The following is a 22181-nucleotide window of genomic DNA, read 5'->3' as shown; positions in this document are numbered from 1 at the left end:
TACTTTGTTTAAATCAGGATGACAAAATTAGGAAGGATACTTTAGATTAAGTTTTTATCACTTTTTAAGAAAAAAATATAAGCCCCTCTTTATATAATTAAACTTTTAAATTTATTATTCGTTTACGTAAATCAATTTTTTTAAATATGACAATTTAAATTTCAGCCATTGACGTATTTAAAGTTATAGAATTTTAAAACGACCCATCGAAATTTTAGATTTTCTAAAAATAATATTTATTTTCTATGTTATTTCTCTCGTTAATCATTGTGATATTATATAGGACAATACTATTGTGATGTTGAATTTGAAGAACAACACTATCATATTATTTTAGTGTATATTTTAAAATACATATAGTTCCTATTGGCAAATAAAACTTTTCATGTAGTTCTTATTGATAAAAATCTTTATTTTTTACTCCGTATTTAAACATATTTAACTAATTGTTCCATATTTTTAGATATAAGAAATCCAAAAATAAGTATAGTTCCTTTTAAATTCAGTACATTAAACTAAATTTTAGTATATTTTCTATCAAATTTGATGATTCCAATGGAAAATATACTAGTTTTTTTTAAATAGTACTCAATTGGATGGAAAATATACTAGATTTTCTTTAATTTTTTTAAAATTCAGTACATTAAACTAGAATCTAATATATTTTCTATCAAATTGAACATGATTCTTTTTTCAATGAAAAATATAATAGATTTTCTTTAAATGATACTCAATTTAATAAAAAATATAATAGTTTTTCTTTAAAATAGTGCTGAATTTAGGAGGAATTATATTAAGCAGAAAAAAATTGAACTCAATTTAATAGAAAATATACTCGATTCTAGTTTAAAGTGCCGAATTTAACCAGAATTATACCTATTTTTAGACTATTTGTACCTAAAAAATATGAAGAGTAATTTTGATAGAAAATATACTTTATTCTAGTATAAAGTGCTGACTTTAAGAGAAATTATACTCATTTTAGTATATTTTCTATCAAATTTAGCATGATTTTTTTTCCCGCCTTAATTGGATGGAAAATATATTGGATTTTCTTTAAATAATACTCAATTGGATGAAAAATATACTAGATTTTTTTTAAATAGTGCTAAATTTAGGAGGATTATATTAAGTAGAAAAAAAAGACATACTCAATTTAATAGAAAATATACTCGATTATAGTGTAAAGTACTGAATTTAACAGGAATTATACTTATTTTTAGATTTTTTGTACTTAAAAAATATGAGGGACAATTTTGATAAAAAATATACTCGATTCTAACATAAAGTGTTGACTTTAAGAGAAATTATACTTATTTTTAGATTTTTGTATCTAAAAAATTTGAGGGGCAATTAGGTAAAATTATTTGTATGAGGAAGTTGAAACAAATAAAACTTTACATATAGGGAGGGAAAATAAAGTTTTTGTGATTAAGGACTGCATGCAAAATTAAAGTTGTGATTGAGGATTTTTCTCTAATTTACCGAAAGAATAAATTCATAAATTAGAGAAAAATCACAACTTTAATTTTGCATGCAGTCCTTAATCATAAAAACTTTATTTTCCCTCCCTACATGCAAAGTTTTATTTGCTTAACTTCCTCATACAAATAATTTTACCTAATTACCCCTCAAATTTTTTAGATATAAAAATCCAAAAATAAGTATAATTCCTCTTAAAGTCAACACTTTATGTTAGAATCGAGTATATTTTTTTTTATCAAAATTGGTCCTCATATTTTTTAGGTAAAAAAAAAATCTAAAAATGAGTATAATTCCTATTAAATTCATCACTTTATACTAGAATCGAGTATATTTTCTATTAAATTGAGCACGACTTTTTCTCTGCTTAATATAATTCCTTCTAAATTCAACACTATTTAAAGAAAATATGATATATTTTTCATCAAATTGAGTATCATTTAAAAAAAAATCTTGTATATTTTCATCCAATTAAGATGGAAAAAGAATTATACTCAATTTGATAGAAAATATACTAAAATGAGTATAATTTATCTTAAAGTCAGCATTTTATATTAGAATCAATTATATTTCTATCAAAATTATCCCTTATATTTTTTAGATACAAATAATTAATATAATTTCTATTAAATTCAGCACTTTAAACTAGAATTGAGTATATTTTCTATTAAATTGAGCATGACTTTTTTCTTACTTAATATAATTTCTCCTAAATTCAAGCCCATTTTAAAAAAAATCTAATATATTTTCCATCTAATTGACTACCATTTAAAGAAAATATAGTATATTTTCTATCGGAAAAAAAATCATGTTCAATTTAATAGAAAATATAATAGATTATATTTTAATGTACTGAATGTAAGAGGAATTATATTTATTTTTAAATTATTTATATCTAAAAATATTAAGAACTAAATATATTTGACTAGAGAATGGAGAAAATTTTTTTTATCAATAAGAATTGCATATAAAATTTTATTTGTCAATGGGATTATAAGTAAATTTTCCCTTATTCTTTGAATGTAGCAGGGTTGGACTGTATTTGACGGGAGGGAGAAAATGAGAAATAAATATGTTTTTTTTTTTTTGGAAATCTAAATGTGAATTATTAAAAAGAAATGTTATTATCATTATTTTCTTAAAATAGAAATTTTTTTAATATAATATTAAAAGTGCTTGACGAAAAATAAACATATAAATCCTAAAATACGCACATAAACATATAAAAGGAAAAATTAATATCTCTGGATGACAGGCAGAGGGCAGTCGGTCAAATGCCCAAAATACTCTCCCAGATCAGGACAGCTGTTTGTTGGTACAAGCTACCCTACCACCAGGCACCATCACCGCCGCCGGTCCGCCACCTCCACGTTACTTGCTTTGACTCCAAATCCACGAGAAAGAAGAATGGCGTGTTAAGAATGATAGATAGATCTCTGGAAATGGAGTAGAAAACCTATGCGTGAACCTCCACCATTTCGGAAGCATTGAAAGGTAGATGCTGTCATTTGGCTGCTACTGATGGAGGACTTCAGGTCTAGGTCTTATGGTGATGGGAGGATGGAAATGGAGGTCTACGGGAGCAGGTCCCAGGCTTCAGTCTCTGGAACTCATGACCGCAGAAGCTACAGCGCATCCTATGCCTCTTCCCAGAGCCACACCCAAGTTCCCCAAGATATGAATCGGAAGAAGGGGAACGGCGTCTCTGCCTCCTCTTCCTCCAAGGGTGGTTGGAGTCTCAGTGACCCTGAGTTGCAGCGGAGGAAGAGAGTGGCGGGATATAAGGCCTATGCTATGGAAGGGAAGATGAAGGGTAGTTTAAAAAAAGGCTTCAGGTGGCTCAAGGACAGGATTGGGTGGTGGTGATGATTTCTTAAGGTACTATCACACCATCCATTACTTCCCGTTTTTAATTTTACCATGATATCAGCAGTTTAGACTTTTATGTTCATCTTAAACATTAGAAGGATTGCATCTTTTGGACTCACTCTGAATGTTGAGTGACAATGATGTTCTCAGTGTTGGGGATTTCAATTTGTTGGGGTTGCATGAGATCTTGAGACTGTGCACTAGGTGTATAGCTGAAAATCTCTATCTCTTGTTATTGTCATTCTGAATATGAATCTCATTTCTCAATGCCATTTTCCATCAACATTTTGTGGATGCATCATTTGAAGTCCTGTTTACAGCAATCCCAGATTACTTATGGGATCCATTGAGTTCCTCTACATTAGAAACCATATTTGTATCAAATATCAAATGCGCATTGCCCATGAAATTTATGTTTAATTTTACCTTCTGGTATTGTGAATGACCAAAGACAATTTTTTCCTCTGAAATATATAGGAATAATTGCATGATCTTCCTAATTACTTGTTACCTCTACTGTGATTTCTTCGATAGATATCTTGCTCCTATTACAATTGAGATAGATTATATGGCTTCCATGTCTTGTATACTTGTTGGGTTGGGAAATATCCCGCTCAATAGCTTGCCCTAGCTGTGCCCATGACTCTTGTAAAGAATTTTTTGCTGCATTTTTTTTTCTCTCATTCTGATGGCTACTGAGGGTTGGGCCACCTTCTTCCCCATGGGAGGCATACTAGAGCCTTGATGATACCTTAGGTTGCATCAAAAACTGGGAGATCGAAAAGTTTGCAGAGAGAATGATTTTCTTCTTAAGTAGAACTTTTAGTGTTGGACCTGTTGGTTGGGATGAATGTACGTTAGGCTGGGTCAGTTTTCAACCAAAATTTGGGCAGACCCAATTAAGATCAAGGGACATTGATCTGATTTCATGGAGTAAATAACTCCTATTAGTTAGTGATTGGGATGGATAATGGGTGATTTACTATTTATGTAATCAAATTTAGGTAAATTATATATCAAAACAATGAAACTTGGTTGGATTGGATTAACTTATATTTTGAACTAGATATCCATATCCAACCTAACATAAAAAATGCAATATAATTTTGAACTGTGAATTAAGCAGAAACAAAAATAATTTGAATTTTTGGGACAGATCAAATTGAGTCAAATAGGATATGTATCAGACTGATTTTTTGCCCAACCCTAGCCTTTAAGGGGTGTGTGGAATTGAAGATTTACTTATGTTATTCGTTGAAGTGAAAGAGAAGCTTAGGGAGGATTGGAAAGGCCATGGTGCATAGTATTAGGAGTGATTTGTCTAGATTTCTCTATACTTTCACATTTACTCATAGACTTGAATTTTCTTTGTGGCACATACTTAGGCTGCATTTTGTTCTATTGCTCTTCTGTCTTTGATTGGTTGTATGTGTTTGTTATATTGCTTCTATGATTAAGAAGAGGATGCCATTTTAGTGTGGAGTTTATAATGTGTTTGAGGCACATTGGTTTTGATATAAAAAAATGGTAGTTTGGATGACAAAAATAGGCATTTGCCTTTGGGATTTACACTACTAGCATTCTTTTGGTAGTCATGTTACCAACAAGTGGTGCTAGAGTAGCTCAACTGCAATGAATAGTATTAAAGCATAACTTGTCAAAGTGCTGTGCATTTAAGGCTCCATAGTGGATGGAGTAGTGAACAAATGAGGCACAAATCTATTCTGTGTAGGACAGACATTACAAACATCAGTATTCTCTATTGTGAGATCTAATGAGAGGTTTGATAACAGTTGAAGAGGTCAAATTTGTTGACATATAAGAGTTTGGGGAGCTATATTTGGTAAAGAGAAAAAGTAAGTTATCAAATGTTATGATGTAGATAATGTTGTCATGATGGCGGCTATTGAGAATACAACATAAGAAGTCATGAAGAGATTGAAGGAGTGTTACACAGAGATTAATGCCATTAAGCATCTTGGAGATAGGTCCTATAAGTTATACATGCCAGATGATGAATATATGATAGAACATTCCTTGTAGATGAGTTGGTGAATGATTGTGAGTAGATCAGGGATGTTGACTGACCTAAATATTAATTTACTCTTTTTTTTGTCTAATTTATTTGATGTAATTGGTACTAGGCAAGCCTATAGGAGGTAATGAATTGGCAGTAAAAGGTGAAACTGTCATTTTGGATCAACCCAATATCACATATTTATTCTACTTTTTCTTTTTCATAATTTTCAACAACTTGTTCTTCATTAGGCACAAACTCAATATCATCATTTTGATCCTCTTCTTCGGATGCGAAATCATCCTCGTGAAGTTCTCTCACTCTAGAGCTTCAAGATTGTAGATTTTCATCTGCTTCACTTGCTTCATCAACCATTTGCCATGTGAGCTTGGAAACTAGTTCAACTTCATCATATTCCCCATCATCCACAATCTAACCTTGTATTTTTAAATCGTCTTTTGCAAGAAGCACATCGACATTCCTTGCTTTTTCTCTTTTTTTTTATTTGTTCAACAATCTAGCAGTAAATTAGACAAATATTGGATTGTTCAACCGGTTGACATCCAACCTATTTCTCTTCTTTATATAAATTTTCAAAAAAAAGAAAAAGTAAATATTGTAGTCAGTAACATAAAATTGATACTGTTGGTGCGACCTCCAAGGTTTTAATGTCCGATAAATATGTTTAATGGAGCTTGATCAAAATTCCTAGTCGTTGCTAAGGGTGAGAAGTCAACCGAGTGACTAGTCCTAACTACAATTAGGTAAGGGAAGTCCTAGTTACGGCTATGCAAGGGAAATCTCGGCAGATCGTGGAAGCCAGGTAGAAGGATTTGATAGGACTCGATATCGAATCTTTGGTGGGCCGATCCAATGTTGAGTCTGGGTGAGTAAAGCCAAGTGGAGAAAATCCTAGAGAGAGGCAACTCTAGGTTCTGGTGAGTAAAGCCAGATGGAGAAAATCCTAAGGGAAGGTAACCTTACGTAACGAGAAGTCTTGGAGGAGTGAACTCCAAGTAAAGTTGATTGGATGGTTTCTGGTCGACCGTGCGTGGTCGACCGGACTAGTGGAACTCGGTAAATCTAAGTTTAGTTTTACCATAGTGTTCTGTATTATTATTATTGCTATTGGCTAATGTAGTATTACAGGAAAAGTCTTAGTGGATCAGGGATCAGACACTGAGCAGAAAAAGTCTAAACAGGTTTAGAGGACCAATGTTTGACAGGTAGGCTGAGGTAAGCAACTGGAGTGGAGCGACAGTGAGGTCGTGTTCGGGAAGGGAACAACCTTATGTCGCTGATCCAACTAAAGAAACCGAGAAAGTTTCTCAATTGAGATCAAGATAGTTTTACTGTCAATTACTACTCATGCATATTACTACTTATGTATCATATATTATCACTGTGCTAATTTTATTATGCAGGAGTATTTGTTTTAACTCTGTTTTGCAAGAACCGAATTTATTGGTCGACCGAACACCATGATCGGTCGACCGAACCAGGCTGATACAGAACAGAGATCAGATCGAGCCGAAGCGAACATGGAAGCCAGGTCGATCGGTCGACCGAATCCAGAACAATCAATGCATTAATGGAGAATTAATGGCGAATCTTGACGAATAGGGAAATTGCTTTGTTCGATCGATCGAACAAAGTGATCGGTCGACCGAACAAGGTGATCGGTTGGCCGAACGATAAATGCTCATAAATACGCTAAGATCAGATCTCAATAAAGAAGGAAAACAAGGAGTTCAATCGACTGATAGGAGGATCAGTCGATTGAATGAGTTTTCAGTCGACCTAACTATGCTTATAAAAGGACCTTGAGATCTGTTCTGAAGACAACTCTTTGAATATTCCTCTTGCAAGCTGCTACGTTTAGAAATGCCGACTTGCTTAATCATCTACTCTTTATCGGTATATTTTATTTATAACTTTCATTCTTACTGTGTTACTATCATTCTTTCATTGTACAAATTGCTTCTTTCAGAAGATTATGGGAAGAAGAATTATAGTGAATTGTCCAACGGTTCGAGCAAGGATCGCGTGTTTTAAAGTAAGAGTCGACATAGGCTCCAAACCAAGAACCACCTGAGTCACATGTTTTTCTTTCGCTATCTTATTTTCCGTTACCTTACTTTGATATTTGTTTTACGAATTGATACGAAAAGAAAAGTTTTTAACAAGCGATATTCACCCCCTCTATCACTTCATTTCAATCCATCAGATACTTTACTTTAATTAAATACTTAAATACTTAAATACTTAAATACTTAAAGTTTAAAGCTTACGCTTTTGAATGCACTCCAATTTCTTTTACATCCAGATGAACTTGTAGTTAATGAAAGTATCCTCAATGTCACTTTTAACAAGTTGGGTGTGTGAGCATCATATATACTCCACCATGCACATGGATTAAATGTATCATCATTTTTTTTTCACATGCTTTTGCTGCCAATGTTTTTCCAAATAACCTAGTTCTGTCTTTGTATTTTGCAAATTCTTTGTTAATAGTTGTATCTTATAGGTCTAACTCATTGGCATGTAAAATTTCCATGCATTCAAAAATCTCTGTCGCCACCACTTCATAAAGAGCAATAGAACTATTTTTATAGTGAATATAGGGATTCAATAAAAATGTAGTGGTATGCAATGATGTATTAAGATTATCCTTCATTTTTCACTCAATAATTACTATGATAGGCTAATAATTTGATTCCGCGTTGTTCAAGGTCATCTTGATATCTTCTTTAGCCGGAAGAAGTTCCCCATATAAAAACCCCATGGATGACTTTCTGTCTCCATCTACCAATCGAAGAACTTTTATCAAATGAGCAAATACTTTCTATCCCCTAACTTAAACATATTTGTCAAACATTAAAAAGAGGGAGATTTTTGGTGCAATCGACCTTCAAAGTTTTAATGTCTGACAAATATGTTTAATGAAGCTTGATCAAGGGAAGTCCTAGTCGCGGCTAGGTGAGAAGTCAACTAAGTGATTAGTCCTAATTGCTGTTAGGCAAGGAAAGTTCTAGCTGCAGCTAGGAAAGGAAAATCTTGTCAGATCATGGAAGCCAGGTAGAAGGATTTGATAGGACTTGATATTGAATCCCTGGTGGGCCGATCCAATGCTGAGTCCTGGTGAGTGTAGCTAAGTGGAGAAAATCCTAGAAAGAGACAACTCTAGGTTTTGGTAAGTGAAGCCAGATGGAGAAAATTCTAAGGGAAGGTAACCTTATATAACGAGAAGTCTTGGAGGAGTGAACTCCAAGTAAAGTTGATCGGATGGTTTTCGGTCGATCGCACGCGGTCGACCAGACCAACAGATCTTGGTAAATCTAAGTTTAATTTTACCATGGTGTTCTGTATTACTATTATTGCTATTGGCTAATGTAGTATTACAAAAAAAGTCTTGGTGAATCAGTGATCAGACATTGAGCAGAGAAAGTCTAAACAGGTTTAGAGGATCAATGTTTGGCAGGTAGGTTGAGGTAAGCAACTAGAGTGGAACGACAATGAGGTCGTGTTTTGGAAGAAAATAACCTTAGGTCGTTGATCCAACTGAAGAAATAAGGAAGGTTTCCAAGTTGAGATCAAGACAGTTTTACTGCCAATTACTATATATATATATATATTACTACTCATGCATTATATATTATCACTGTGCTAACTTTGTTTTGCAGGAGTATTTGTTTTAATTCTGGTTTACAGGAACTGAAGTTATCGGTCGATCGAATGCCATGATCAATCGACCAAACTAGGCTGATACAGAACAGAGATCAGATCGAGTCAAAGCAAACATGAAAGTCAGGCCGATCGGTTAACCTAATCCGGGGATCGGTCGATCGAACAATTAATGCATTAATGGAGAATTAATGACGAATTTTGGTGAACAGGGAAATTGCTTTGTTCGGTCGACCTAACAAGGTGATTGGTCGACCGAACAAGGTGATTGGTCGACCGAACAATAAATGCTCATAAATACACGAAGATTAAATCTCGACGAAGAAGGAAAACTAGGGGTTCAGTCGATTGATAGGAGGATTAGTCGACCAAAAGGATCAATTGACCGAACGGGTTTTCAGTCGACCGAACCATGCTTATAAAAGGACCTCAAGATATGTTCTAAAGATAATTCTCTAAATATTCCTCTGTTGCATTCTGTTCGTGACTGTACTATTCTGTGCCACAACTCCATGTGCAAGCTGCTACGCTGAGAAATGTCGACTCGCTTAATCATTTACTCTTTGTCGGTATATTTTATTTATAGCTTGCATTCTTACAAAAAGATAGTAGTGTGTTACTATCATTTTTTCATTGTACAAATTGCTTCTTTCCGAAGATTTCGGGAAGACGAATTATAGTGAATTGTCTAACGGTGCAATCAAGGATCGCGGGTATTAGAGTAGGAGTCGACATAGGCTCGAACCAAGTAACCATCTGAGTCACTTGTTTTTCTTTTGCTATCTTATTTTTCGCTGCCGTACTTTGATATTTATTTTATAAATTGATACAAAAAAAAAAGTTTTTAAAAAACGATATTCACCTTCCTTTATTGCTTCATTTCAATCCATCATATACTTTACTTTAATTAAAGACTTGAAGTTTAAAGTTTACTCCTTCGAATGCACTCCAATTTCTTTCACACCTAGATGAACTTGTAGTTAATGAAAGTATCTTCAATGCCGCTCTTAACAAGTTGGGGTGTGAGCACCATATGCACTCCACCATGCACATGGATTAAATGTATCATCATTTTTTTCACATGCTTTTGTTGTCAATGTTTTTCCAAATAACCCAGTTTTGTCTTTGTATTTTGCAAATCTTTTGTTAATAATTATATCTTGTAGATCTAACTCATTGGCATGCAAAATTTTCATGCATTCAAAAATCTTTGTCGCAACCTCCTCATAAAGAGCAATATAACTATTTTTATAGTAAAAATAGGGATTCAACAAAAATGCAGTAGTATGCAATGATGTATCAAGTCTATACTTCATTTTTCACTCAATAATTACTATGATAGGCTAGTAATTTGATTCCACGTTGTTCAAGGCCACCTTGATATCTTCTTTAACCGGAAGAAGTTCCCCATATGGAAACACCATGGATGATTTTCTATCTCCATCTACCAATCGAAGAACTCTTACCAAAGGAGCAAATATTTTCAAATAAAGTGTCACACCATTCCAAAAACTCATGCTCATCACAGTAGAGTAAGTCAATTTCCCTTTGTTTTTAACCATTTACATTTCTCCCACGTATCACTTGTAAACATAACCCTTAAACTAAATTTTTTTCAATCAAACTTTGTAATATGAAGAAATTTGACGCAAACTTAGTAACTCATAGCCGGATTATGTCTCTCTTCTTTGTGAAACTTCTCATCAATGACAGTTTTATGATGAGCATAAGTGAAAATGATAAAAGATTTGGCTTGCTCAATAATCATTTTATATCATGGAAGCTTGCCAATACTTTCAAGCATGAGATTAATAGTGTGAGTTGCGCATAAACTTCAAAAGATCCCAAGTCGCTTTTCTTTCATCAATTTAGTTGTAGCCATATTGTTGGTGGCATTGTCTGTTATAATCTGAACAATATTCTGAAGTCCTACTTGTTCAACACACTTGTCAGCATACTTAAAAATAAGTTCAGCGTCTCGTCTGAACACTCCTTAGACTCTAAAAATGTAGTACCCTACTTGCAATTAACATACAAATTTAAGATGTTTTTTTTTTTCTGTTACTCCATCGAGCACCCATTCTTTGTCTATTCTTCTTATTATTCTTCATATTTCTTCAACAGTTGCTTTGTTTTTTTTAACTTCGGCTTTCAACAGTGGCTCCTTAAGCCAATCTTGAGTTGGAGGTTTGAATCTTGGTCTAAATTGACCCACTGTCTCCATTAGTTGCTTGAAGCTATCATTATCAATAACATTGAATGAGATTCCATTTTCATAAACCCATCTCCCATATATTATTGAACTTGTTGAGTTCTCTGGTTAAAAAGAGTTTCATTTACATTTTTTTGGCGAAACACTTTACTCCCACTAGAACCTACATTTTTTGGAGCAATTACTGATGCATATCTATCCATGGGGTCAAATAAAAGAAGTTTTTTAATTTCATCTATCCCTTTAATTTTATGACCGTCTTCTACGTCTAGAGAAATAGTCACCTCTGCTCTACAACTTTGTTCTTCTATTATTTATTTCTTCTATTATTTTGTTCTTCTTTCTGTCTTTCCTTCTAAAATAGCCTATTTGCACTTATTTTTATCTTGTTGAGATATTTTTCGACAACTAGATACGTATATTTCCTGCATGTTCCTTGATCCTATACTCCCCCAAGATTGTTTTTCTACACAACTTGCATTTAATTTTGTGGAGGTTCTTATGATCAATCAACATTCCAAACTCCCATCCGATGTCATTTGACTTTCTCCTAAGAATTCCATATTCGAGTTGAGTGACGGATACTGTCGAAAATGGATTGCTTGTCATTGTAATTATGATAACTTAAAAATTGATTTAAGAATAAATTTAGAATATAAATCAGTAAAAAAATATAATCAGAATATAAATATGATTTATATAAATTAATAAAATTTATTAGATTTTTAAAAAAAATTTAAATATAAAATTATGAATATAAATATGATTTATATGAATTAATAATATTTATTAAAATTTTTAAATTTTAAATATTATATTATTAGAATATAAATAAATTAATAAAATTTATAAAAAGATTTTAATTATATATATATATATATATATATATTGATCCGGCGGTTAGAACAGGGGACTCCCATTCCGAGGGGTCAATGCCACGCGGGAGTCAAAAGGCCAGGTGGCCGACCGGAGAAGGATGGGCCAACCTCCCGGCCGGCCGACCGGTGAATAGTCGATGGCAAAAGTCGCCCCGACAGAAGTCGGGGTTCCGACGCTCAATTGAACAGTAGCAAAGAGCCGAGCGGAAGGCTTAAGAGAAGGTGACATACTGCTAAACAGTCCCTATATAACATCTTACCGAAGATCTCCTCAGCATGCCGATGGAGAGAGAAGGCCGGGCGTGAAGTAAGTGTCGTCCGGCCAGGCGTAAGAAGAATGCCAGCCGGATGGACGCCCCGTCCCGCTAGCCGGACGGACGCCCCGTCCCGCCGGCCGGACGCCCCATCCCGCCGGCCGGACGGACGCCCCGACCTGTGGTCGGTAGAGAAGGACAAGAACATCTTATGACAGCTGTCAAGTCATATGGCTAGGCCATACTCCAAGTCTGACAACGAGGTGTTCTGTTGTCCCATCGAAGACGTGTCGACCGTAGCAGACTGGCCGCGCTCGATGTAACATACCAAGGTACGGGTCATGGACACGTATCGCGCTCGGTGGACGCGGCAGGAGCTCTTTCATCGCTTTCATATAAAGAGCCTCATACTCACGAGGTACGCGCGATATACAACTTTGAGCCACTTTTTTTCGCTTCGACTTGAAGGCTTGAGGGTCGCCGCCGGAACCCTTCCCGCCCGACTTCAGCCACGGAGTTTCGATGACTAGCCGAGACCCACGCGTCGACTCGGAGAGCGCCACGTGCTAGCGTCCGCTGATTCAAAGATTCGACACGATCGATTCGCGCCGTCGCTGAACGCCTCCTGCATCCGATCGGAAGCAATGGACGAGGCCGGACGACCACACGGTGATGCTTTCCACGAAGGAGCCCGCCTATCAAGGCAAGAGCGGCTAAGCTCGTGGAGCAACAGAGAGAATGCGTCGAGAGGTCGAGCAACAAGTTTACATCAAGGGGGCCGAGCGGCGGGAAGCACCGACTACCAAATCCCATTTCCTCAAAAGCGGATACTTCATCTCCGAATTCAACTTATAGTAAGCCCTCCTTCGGAACCACAAGAGCGGGAGTTTGATGTCGAGCGATGGATCGACCATAGAAGTCGGGTGGACGACCGAGCGATGAAGATGGATTGAGACTTGGATCAACCATGAAGCGCAAATTATCTCCAGCCTTTCCGGGGAAGGGTGGAAGGTGCGCCAATGTAATGTATGCTGTGTATTTTCCGTTTGGCCGTATATCCGAAATGCAGGAAGCAAAATGTTAAAAAACCTAATTGGCATTATCGGCCGAGCGGCCTATCTCCATAATATATAAGATCCGAGCCACCGACTCAATGGCGAAGACCCCGTGCCGATCGGCCGGGCGTATGGTTACACGAGGCAAGTTTGATGGCGAAGACCCCGTGCCGTTTGGCCGGGCGTGAAAATTATCCGAGCCAAGTCATCGAAGACGAAGACCCCTCGCCGCTCGGTGGGGCGTAAATCATCAGCGTTAAAATTAGCCTTAAAGGCCGTCGAGCTCCGACGTTAAATATCGAGAGACGAGCCGGCGTCTATAAATGTCCGAGCGGAAGGCCGTCGAGCTCCGACGTTAAATATCGAGAGACGAGGGTTTATAAACGTCCCGGCGAAGACCGCCGAGCTCGGCATGTTAAATATCGAGGAGGCGCGTCTATAAACGTCCCGAGCGGAAGACCGCCGAGCTCGATGTTAAATATCGAGGAGCCGGCGCTTTATAAACGCCTGAAGCGGAAGACCGCCGAGCCGACGTTAAATATCGAGGCGGCGTCGGAAGCGGAAGGCCGCCGAGCCGACGTTAAATATCGAGAGAGGCGCGCTTATAAACATCCGAAGGAAGACCGCCGAGCTCCGACGTTAAATATCGAGGCGAGCCGCGTTTATAAGCGTCCGGCGAAGGCCGCCGAGCTCGACGTTAAATATCGAGACGAGCCGCGTTTCATAAACGTCCGAGCGGAAGGCTGTCGAGCTCCGACGTTAAATATCGAGAGACGAGCCGGCGTCTATAAACGTCCGAGTGGAAGACCGTCGAGCTCCGACGTTAAATATAGAGAGACGAGCTGGCGTCTATAAACGTTCGAGCGGAAGGCCGTCGAGTTCCGACGTTAAATATCGAGAGACGAGCAGGCGTTTATAAACGTCCGAGCGGATAGGCCGTCGAGTTCCGACGTTAAAAATCGAGAGACGAGCCGGCGTCTATAAAACCCCCGAGCGGATAGCCATCCACGTGATACATTTTAGCGGTAAGAGCCGACCGACGATAGAGCCTGTTCTTTAAGGCCAACATACGGCCGAGCGGCTCGCTTAGTAAAAATATATGGAAAACCCCTTTGAGGTAAGGTGCAAAGCAAAAGATGATTAATAAGAATTAAAGATGTGAGCACGTGAACGAGTGACGTTCGCGTGCCGAGCGGCTACGCAGTCGCATGGCGAAAGACGTTTTTTGAAGACAATCGGCTTTAGTCCATGTTAGAGTATGAAGCCGAGCGGAGGAGTTTTAAAGAACACTTTAAACATGACGAAAGAAAAATTTCTTGCCAAAACAAAAGTTGCAGGAACGGAAAGATGATCTATTTACGCCAAACGCTGGGCAAATAAAAGAAGTTACAGCAAAAATAAGTTTTGCCGAACGGCGAGGATACAAAAAAGTTGATAAAAAACACTCCTCACGCGTCAAAATTAAAAAGAGCATCAGGAATGGCGCCCATCACGGTAGCCAGATCCTCTGGGGGGGATGGTCAGCTCGGCGGGAAGGTGGCCTTTAGTCTTCAAGTAATCCACCGCCGCCTTAATCACCTCTTCGAAAGTGAGGGAAATCTTGTCGGTGAATTTCTCTCCGAAGTCGTCCGAGCGGACAAATGCCTTCCTCACTTCGTCAGAGCGAGCCGACTCCCCCTCCTGATACTCTTTGAGCGCGGCTCGGGAAGCATCGTTGGTGGCATGGAGATCCTTCAAGTCTCTTTCAAATTTAAGCAGATCGGCCGAGCGGCTCTCCTTCTCGGTGGTCAGAAGGGCATCCAGATCCTTGATGCGTTGCTCTATCCCTCTGATCTCCACCTTCATTAGGTCCATGTCATCGATGGCCTTGCGCTTCCGAGTGGTCGTCGTCTTGATCTCTTTATCCCGTTGTTTGACCACAGCTTCAAGCCGAGCGACCTCGCTCGCCAGATCGGAAGCGCGTTTCCGTTCGGCTTCCAAAAGCTTTTTGCTCTTCTCCAAAGCAGCCGTGGATTGCCCTTGGTTTGCCTCCGAAAGTTTGAGTTTTTTCATTTCTTCCTCTAGCTCAGCCAGTCGATTGCTGACTGCGATCTGCTCTACCCAACTCTGCGAATAAAGGCAGTTAAGTTAAAAACTAAAATAAAAAATATCAGCAGAAAGGCATACCCCGGTCGCCTGCTGCAGGTTATTGTCCCCTAGCTGACTGGGGACATGAGCGCGACGCGTACGCGCGCGTCCTCCCAAACTTTGGCGAGCGGACCGGTGAGGGTGATCTGCTGTTCGGGAACCGATGGCCGATCGGCGGCCAGTAAGTATTCCTCCGAGGGAAATCTGAGGACGGTTTTAATCACCCTCGGGCCGCTCGAATCATCTTGAGACGCAGTAGCATGGCCAGAGGACTCGTCGATCGGGACCGGGCGGTCGCCCAGTCGCCTAAGACGACGTAGAGTCTGAGAGGTGGAAGGTTGCGCCTCAGTGATGGTCGGCGGCAAGTCAAACTGAGTCGGAGTGTGCTCCGAGGAGACCGCCTCAAAAACCACATGAGCATCATCGCTCCGCTCGGAAAGCTGCTCTCCTGGTGGAGGTTGTTGAGCGGCTTGCTCTAGCCGACGGCGTTTACGAGTTACCAAAGGTGCCTCGTCAGCCGATCGGCCTTCCTCCTCGGCCTGGGCAGATGTTGTGATATTGGCCGCGGCCTCGTCAGTGGAGACGCGGGCGGTCGAAGCCTCGGGAGCAACTTGAGTTACCTCGCTCCCTTCAGTTGTCGAGCCGGCCAGAACTAAACCCCGTTCGGCTACCTCTTTGTCCTTCACCACCTCAATATTAGCGGCTTTCAGCTTGAGCTTTTCGGTTGCCTTAGCACGCCACATAACTTCAGCTGCAGAAACAAAGAATAAATCAGTTAGCACAAAAGAAAAAAGGGGATAAGAATCGCTTACTCATGTTACAAGGCAGATCGGCTTGGATGGGAGACAAGCCGAATATATACATTACTCCAGGAAGGAGCAACTTGTCGATATCGTAACGTTGGCCGACCAGCTGGTTGGCCGCATGAAGATACGCCGGATGACTCTTGAATTTGCCAAGACCCGGTTGATTCGGCACCGCCGTCTGCCACTTCGTTCGGAAGGCCGGCCGTTCGTGGAGACGCATAAAAAAGAAATGCTCCTTCCAATGCTTATTGGAGCTCAGCATGTTGGTAAATAGGACGAAACCCGACCTAGATTGAAATATGAAGGTCCCCCACTCGGATTGTTTGGGGTAGAAGAAATAGTAGAAGACTTGGGGGTCCAAGGGGATATCATTCAATTTGAAAAGGACTATCACCCCGCTCAGCAACCTAATCGAGTTCGGGACTAATTGGCCGAGCGGGAGGCGAAAGTGGTTGCATATCTTGATGATGAACGGATGTGGAGGAAAGCGCAGGCCGGCCAAAAATTGATCACGGAAGAAGCAAATGGTGCCGGGCGGCGGATCATTAGGCCGATCGGAAGGAGTAGCCACAACTATCTCATGGTCCGTCGGAATTTCATATGTTCGAATGAGACGCAGTGCGTCTTCTTCATCGAATCGGCTCTCCATAGTTGTATACCAAAGACTAGGAGCGCCGACTGTAGGCGTAGAAGTACTCGCCATGGTCGAAACAGAAGAGATATTGACAGAAAAACTAAAAGAGAATGCCGATAGAATGAAAAAGAAAGCAATACAGGAGGAGGGGAGCTGAAAAGGAAGGCTTACGGGTACGAGAAAGATCGAGGAAAGGAAGAAGATGGCGAGCGCACCAAACAGGCGGGGAATAAGGATCGCCGGAGCAGAAACAACAGCAGGGGGTCGAAGGTCGATGAAGAAGAAGGCGGCGGAGAGAGGGGGCTGCAAGATTTATAACGCTTGCCCCGTACGGCCTGAGCCGTCCGATTCAGGCCGTGAAGAACGAGGTCATCATCCAGCCGTTCATTTCAAACGGCGGCTGTCCCATCGGAGGTGACGCCACCGCTATACCCTGACAAAAGAAAGATTGCCACGTGTCAGCAAGATACGGGTTACATTTAATGAGCGCCCTGTATCACACGCAACGCACGTGGTTGGCAGTAGAGAAGAAGATTCGACATAAATTCCAAGGCAAAATAAGGCACGGGCAAGATACCGCCGAACGGATGAGCATCCCTGAGCCTGGCCGAGCGGACTAATGTATTGGTCATTACTCAGTCAGATTGGCAGTCCAGTCAGTCGGACTTCGCCTCCTTCGACTAGACTTGAGGGGGAGGCAAGTGATCCGGCGGTTAGAACAGGGGACCCCCATGGTCAATGCCACGCGGGAGTCAAAAGGCCAGGTGGCATCTCCCGGCCGGCCGACCGGTGAATAGCCGATGGCAAAAGTCGCCCCGACAGAAGTCGGGGTTCCGACGCTCAATTGAACAGTAGCAAAGAGCCGAGCGGAAGGCTTAAGAGAAGGTGACATACTGCTAGACAGTCCCTATATAACATCTTACCGAAGATCTCCTCAGCATGCCGATGGAGAGAGAAGGCCGGGCGTGAAGTAAGTGCCGTCCGGCCAGCGAGAAGAATGCCTAGACGGACGGTTTCGGGCCGGCCGGACGCTTCCACGCCGGACGGACGCCTGTCCGTCGGACGGACGCCCCGGCCGTACGGACGGACGCCTGACTTGGATCGGTGAGAAGGACAAGAACATCTTATGACAGCTGTCAAGTCCTATGGTAAAGCTATACTCCAAGTCGACAACGAGGTGTTCTGTTGTCCCATCAAGACGTGTTTGATCAGAGTGGGCGTCGTAAGCTTCGGCGATGCATACATACCAAGGTATGGCTGCGGACACGTATGCGCCTCGGGGACGTGCAGGAGCTCTTTCACCGCTATATAAAGAGCCTCATATCACGGAGCATGATATACAACTTTGGAGCCACTTTTTTTCACTGCTTGCTTGCCTGACTTGAGCGTCGGAGGGTCGTCGCCGGGAACCCCTTCCCGGCCCGACTTCTGTGCAGTTTCGCCGGAGTTTCGTATGACTAGCCGGAGACCCACGTCAGCGACTCGGAGAGCGCCACGTGCCCAGCGTCCGTTGATTCAGCATTCGGACAGGATCATATATATAGTTTATTGGGATAATTTAATTAGGGTGTATAAAAACTTATTAGAATTATCCTATTTAAGTGAGGGAGTTGTTTAATGAAATAAATAATAATAAAATATAAAAAAACATTGTGGCACTGAACGCTCATGGGACGAGAAGGAAGGGGGCGGATGCGTTCGTCCCCAGATGTTCGTCGCCACTGGACACGTCGCCGAAAGTTTTTGGCGACACGTCCCGCAACGCCAAAAGCGTCGTGGGAGGAAAAAAAATTATTGCATAAATTGAAAAACTTGCCCATCGTTGAGCAGAGTCTTCCGGAGGAGACGAGAGGCTAAGGAGGCGAGAGGCAGTCAAGCTGGCGTGAGCAAATGAATCCGATAGGATTTAGGGTTTTAAATGAAAAAAATTCAAAATTTCGGTGCCACCTAGCACCGCCTAGGTAGCTGGCCACTTAGTCTAGCCGCCCAGCACCTTTTCGATGCAGTTGCCGACAGTCGAGCGCCTAGGTGGCCGTCGAGTGCCTAGGTGGCTGCATAGGGCGCGTTTTAGAACACAACCCTACTTTAATCTTAACGGTGAGTTATTGGCTAATAAAAGGGATTTATAAGGTCAAGTTTGGGCTTTAGCATTTTGGGCTAGCAACTCAGCCAATACTCATCTTTCCGATTATGTGATAGGGTATAGACATAGGCAGATTTAATTTTCCTGGATGTGTAGTGTAAATCTTAAGGAAAATAACCCTTACCTTAATAATGAGGAAGATTCCAATTCTACTAAGTTAGTTAGAGGGGTGCCATTATATAACAACTAATCCATTGTTAAAGATGACCTTGGTAGGCAAATTAAATAAAGGTGACAAAAATGTCTTTATAACCTATAAACATTTCAAAGACACAAAAGGTTGATAGTATGTATTGTTCTAAAATTCTCTAGATGCTAGACGGGCGCTAGACCAGCACCTAGCGCCGAGGCCGGGACTAATCATCACTAGGTAGATTCTACGGTATCATAATAAATCACATATTATAATTCCAACACAATAACATCAAATTAAAAATAAATTCAAAATTACACAACTAATAAAATATTATATATTTATTCTATTTCTCTAAAATTTTCAACTTGTTCTTCATCGGATACAAACTCAATATCATCATTGTGATTGGTAGGACAAACTCTAAATTTTTATCGGACATAAAACTCAATATATTTAAATCTGATTTATTGATTTATATGAATTAATAAAATTTATTAGAATTTTTTATTTTTAATATATTTTTATATATTTAAATCTGATTTATATGAATTAATTTTAAATTTGATTTATATAAATTAATAAAATTTATTTATTTTAAATATGTTTTTATATATTTTATTGGGATAGTTTAATTAGACTTTATGAAAGTCTATACTATCTCCATTTAAGTTGGTAGTTGTTGGATTAATTAAAGTTTACTGAAAATAAAAGGTCAACACGACTGCGACGCCAACGCGGATCGATGCTTCTGACAACATCGGAGGTGTCGTAGGACGCTTCCCACGGCGCTAGAGGTGCCTCGTGACACTTCTGGTGGCGCCGGAGACGTCCAACGATATTTCTAGCGACGTAGGAGGCGACATCTCCTGCGGCACTAGAAGTATCGTGAGACGCCTCTAGCGGTGACGGAAGCGTCCCACGACGCCTCCTTCGATTTCTTCGGTGCTGCTGGAAGTGTCGCGAGACGCCTCCAATGACGACGAAGAGTCCTGTGACGCCTCCAATGACGACGAAGAGTCCTGTGACACCCTTTAGTGGCTAGGCCACCTAGGCTGGTTGCCTATCACTTTTTCGATGCAATTGGCGGCCGCCTAGCCCAGGCAGCTCCTAAGTGGCTGCCTAGTCTGAAATTTAGAATACTAGTATGTATAGTGAGTTAGGTGGCACCATGCATGCACCTCATAATATCAAATGAGCGAAAGTGTTGATTTGTCGCGAGTCAAGATTGTGGACAATTTGACTGGTATGTGCAACAGTGGAGTAAACTGTGAGGACAATGATTTGTTTAGAGCATCACGTTGGAATTTCAAAAGTAGCAATGAAGCATAAATGTTGCCGAGATGTGGACTTGATTTTGAGTCACATGCAAACATTGTTTCAACAAATACGCTGCAACACATAGTTTACCGATGGCTTATCTACATCTAGAACATTTTAGAGATCTTTTGGTGTGATTTTGTTATTGTGGTAAAAGGCGAATACGCTCGTCTCCAGTGGCCCCCCCGCCAACCCGTCACAGGGCCAACATGGAGGAGGTAAATCACGGACGGCTACTAGTCTTTGGAATAATGACTAACACATAAGGGAGTGATTTTGTTATTAATGCCATTGATGGGAGTTCAGTTGTCAGATTTTGATCTTGAGAAGCACGCTAGAGTCGTGACAATGCCTTGATTGCGTTTGAAGACTTAAAACTTGAAGATAAGGATATTTTATTCTAAAGGAGACTTTTTTTGTATCAAGGAACACATGAGATGGGATTTTGGTAATCTACTCCATACAAGTTAGAATGTATTGTGAGAGATTTTTTTATTACAATATATGGGCAATAATTCTTCCAAATTCTTTGTACTTTTTCTCTCATTATATATGCTTAGTTTCTCTATGGAGTATGTTTATGTCGGACCACACTGTGTTGTTCTTTTTCATGCTTTTGTGTGTTTGTGTTTGTCATCTTGTTGTGCTGGAATAATCCGTTGCTCACAAAGTGGTTAATGTGTTCTTTCTGACACGAGAAAAAAATTTCATTGCATGGCTTCATAGAGACAATGATGGGTATTCTAAGGAACAACAAGTTGATGTATAGCGCATAATCTGAGATCCCATTCAATAATCTATTTTTTGGAATTTGATTGATCCATTGTTTTTTAATAGTGTCAATACTAGCAAGTGGTACTAGAGTGGCCTCAATCTCAATCATATTCATTATATGGATTGATGCTTTCTTTTCGTTTCTGAAATGACTGAAAAGCTGCAATTGATTATATATCAAATTATCTACTTCAAGTCTGGAAATAGTGTAAGCAGATGACATTCTTCTGATCTCCATAAACTTCATCCTTGTTCATCACGGGCACCTCTGACCTGGATTATATTGCAGATTCAGGTTCTTATTGAAGAAGACAGCAACAAGAAGATGGAAGAAAATGCTCAGAGGTAAAATAAAAACTCTTAAGCCTTTGGTTCATGTGGAGTTTATTGTTCAGTCAAGAAAAATGTGACCAGATAAAAGGAATATGATATAACTGAGTTAATTATGTTAACTTCGACTAGATAATTTAATCTAGCTGATTGCTTTTCTTTTTCTTGGGCCCAAATTGATTAAGAGACTTTTGCCGTAAGAAAAACGCTTAATATCAATTGGATTTGTGTCATGCCTTTGTTTTCAGCCAATTCCGCAATGTTGTTTCAGTTAGTTTACTATACATTCTTCTCTAGCAGTTCCCTTCTTGATTGCAATACTATTATTTTATTTTCTTGGTGTGGCTACGTTCAGTTGGTATTGACGTGGAAGATCAATATGTTACTCTTGAGACTTGGATGTTCGTTTTGACCAGTTAAAAACAAGAAATTTCAATGGGCGGGTGCCAATTTTGAAAAGAGA

The 22181-nt window shown here is 39.7% G+C and overlaps 1 long non-coding RNA gene across 1 annotated transcript; it reads left to right on the top strand.

The window, feature by feature from the left end:
* The first annotated feature begins 2741 nt into the window (after positions 1-2741).
* LOC122001381 lies at positions 2742-21951 on the top strand. Its single transcript, XR_006117339.1, has 2 exons — positions 2742-3360; positions 21678-21951. It is a non-coding gene; the product is annotated as an uncharacterized LOC122001381 (long non-coding RNA).
* Positions 21952-22181: the final 230 nt, after the last annotated feature.

The sequence above is a fragment of the Zingiber officinale genome, chromosome 7A (assembly GCF_018446385.1).
Source record: "Zingiber officinale cultivar Zhangliang chromosome 7A, Zo_v1.1, whole genome shotgun sequence".
In the NCBI taxonomy this organism is placed as follows: Eukaryota; Viridiplantae; Streptophyta; class Magnoliopsida; order Zingiberales; family Zingiberaceae; genus Zingiber; species Zingiber officinale.
This window is presented reverse-complemented; position numbering and strand designations above follow the sequence as displayed.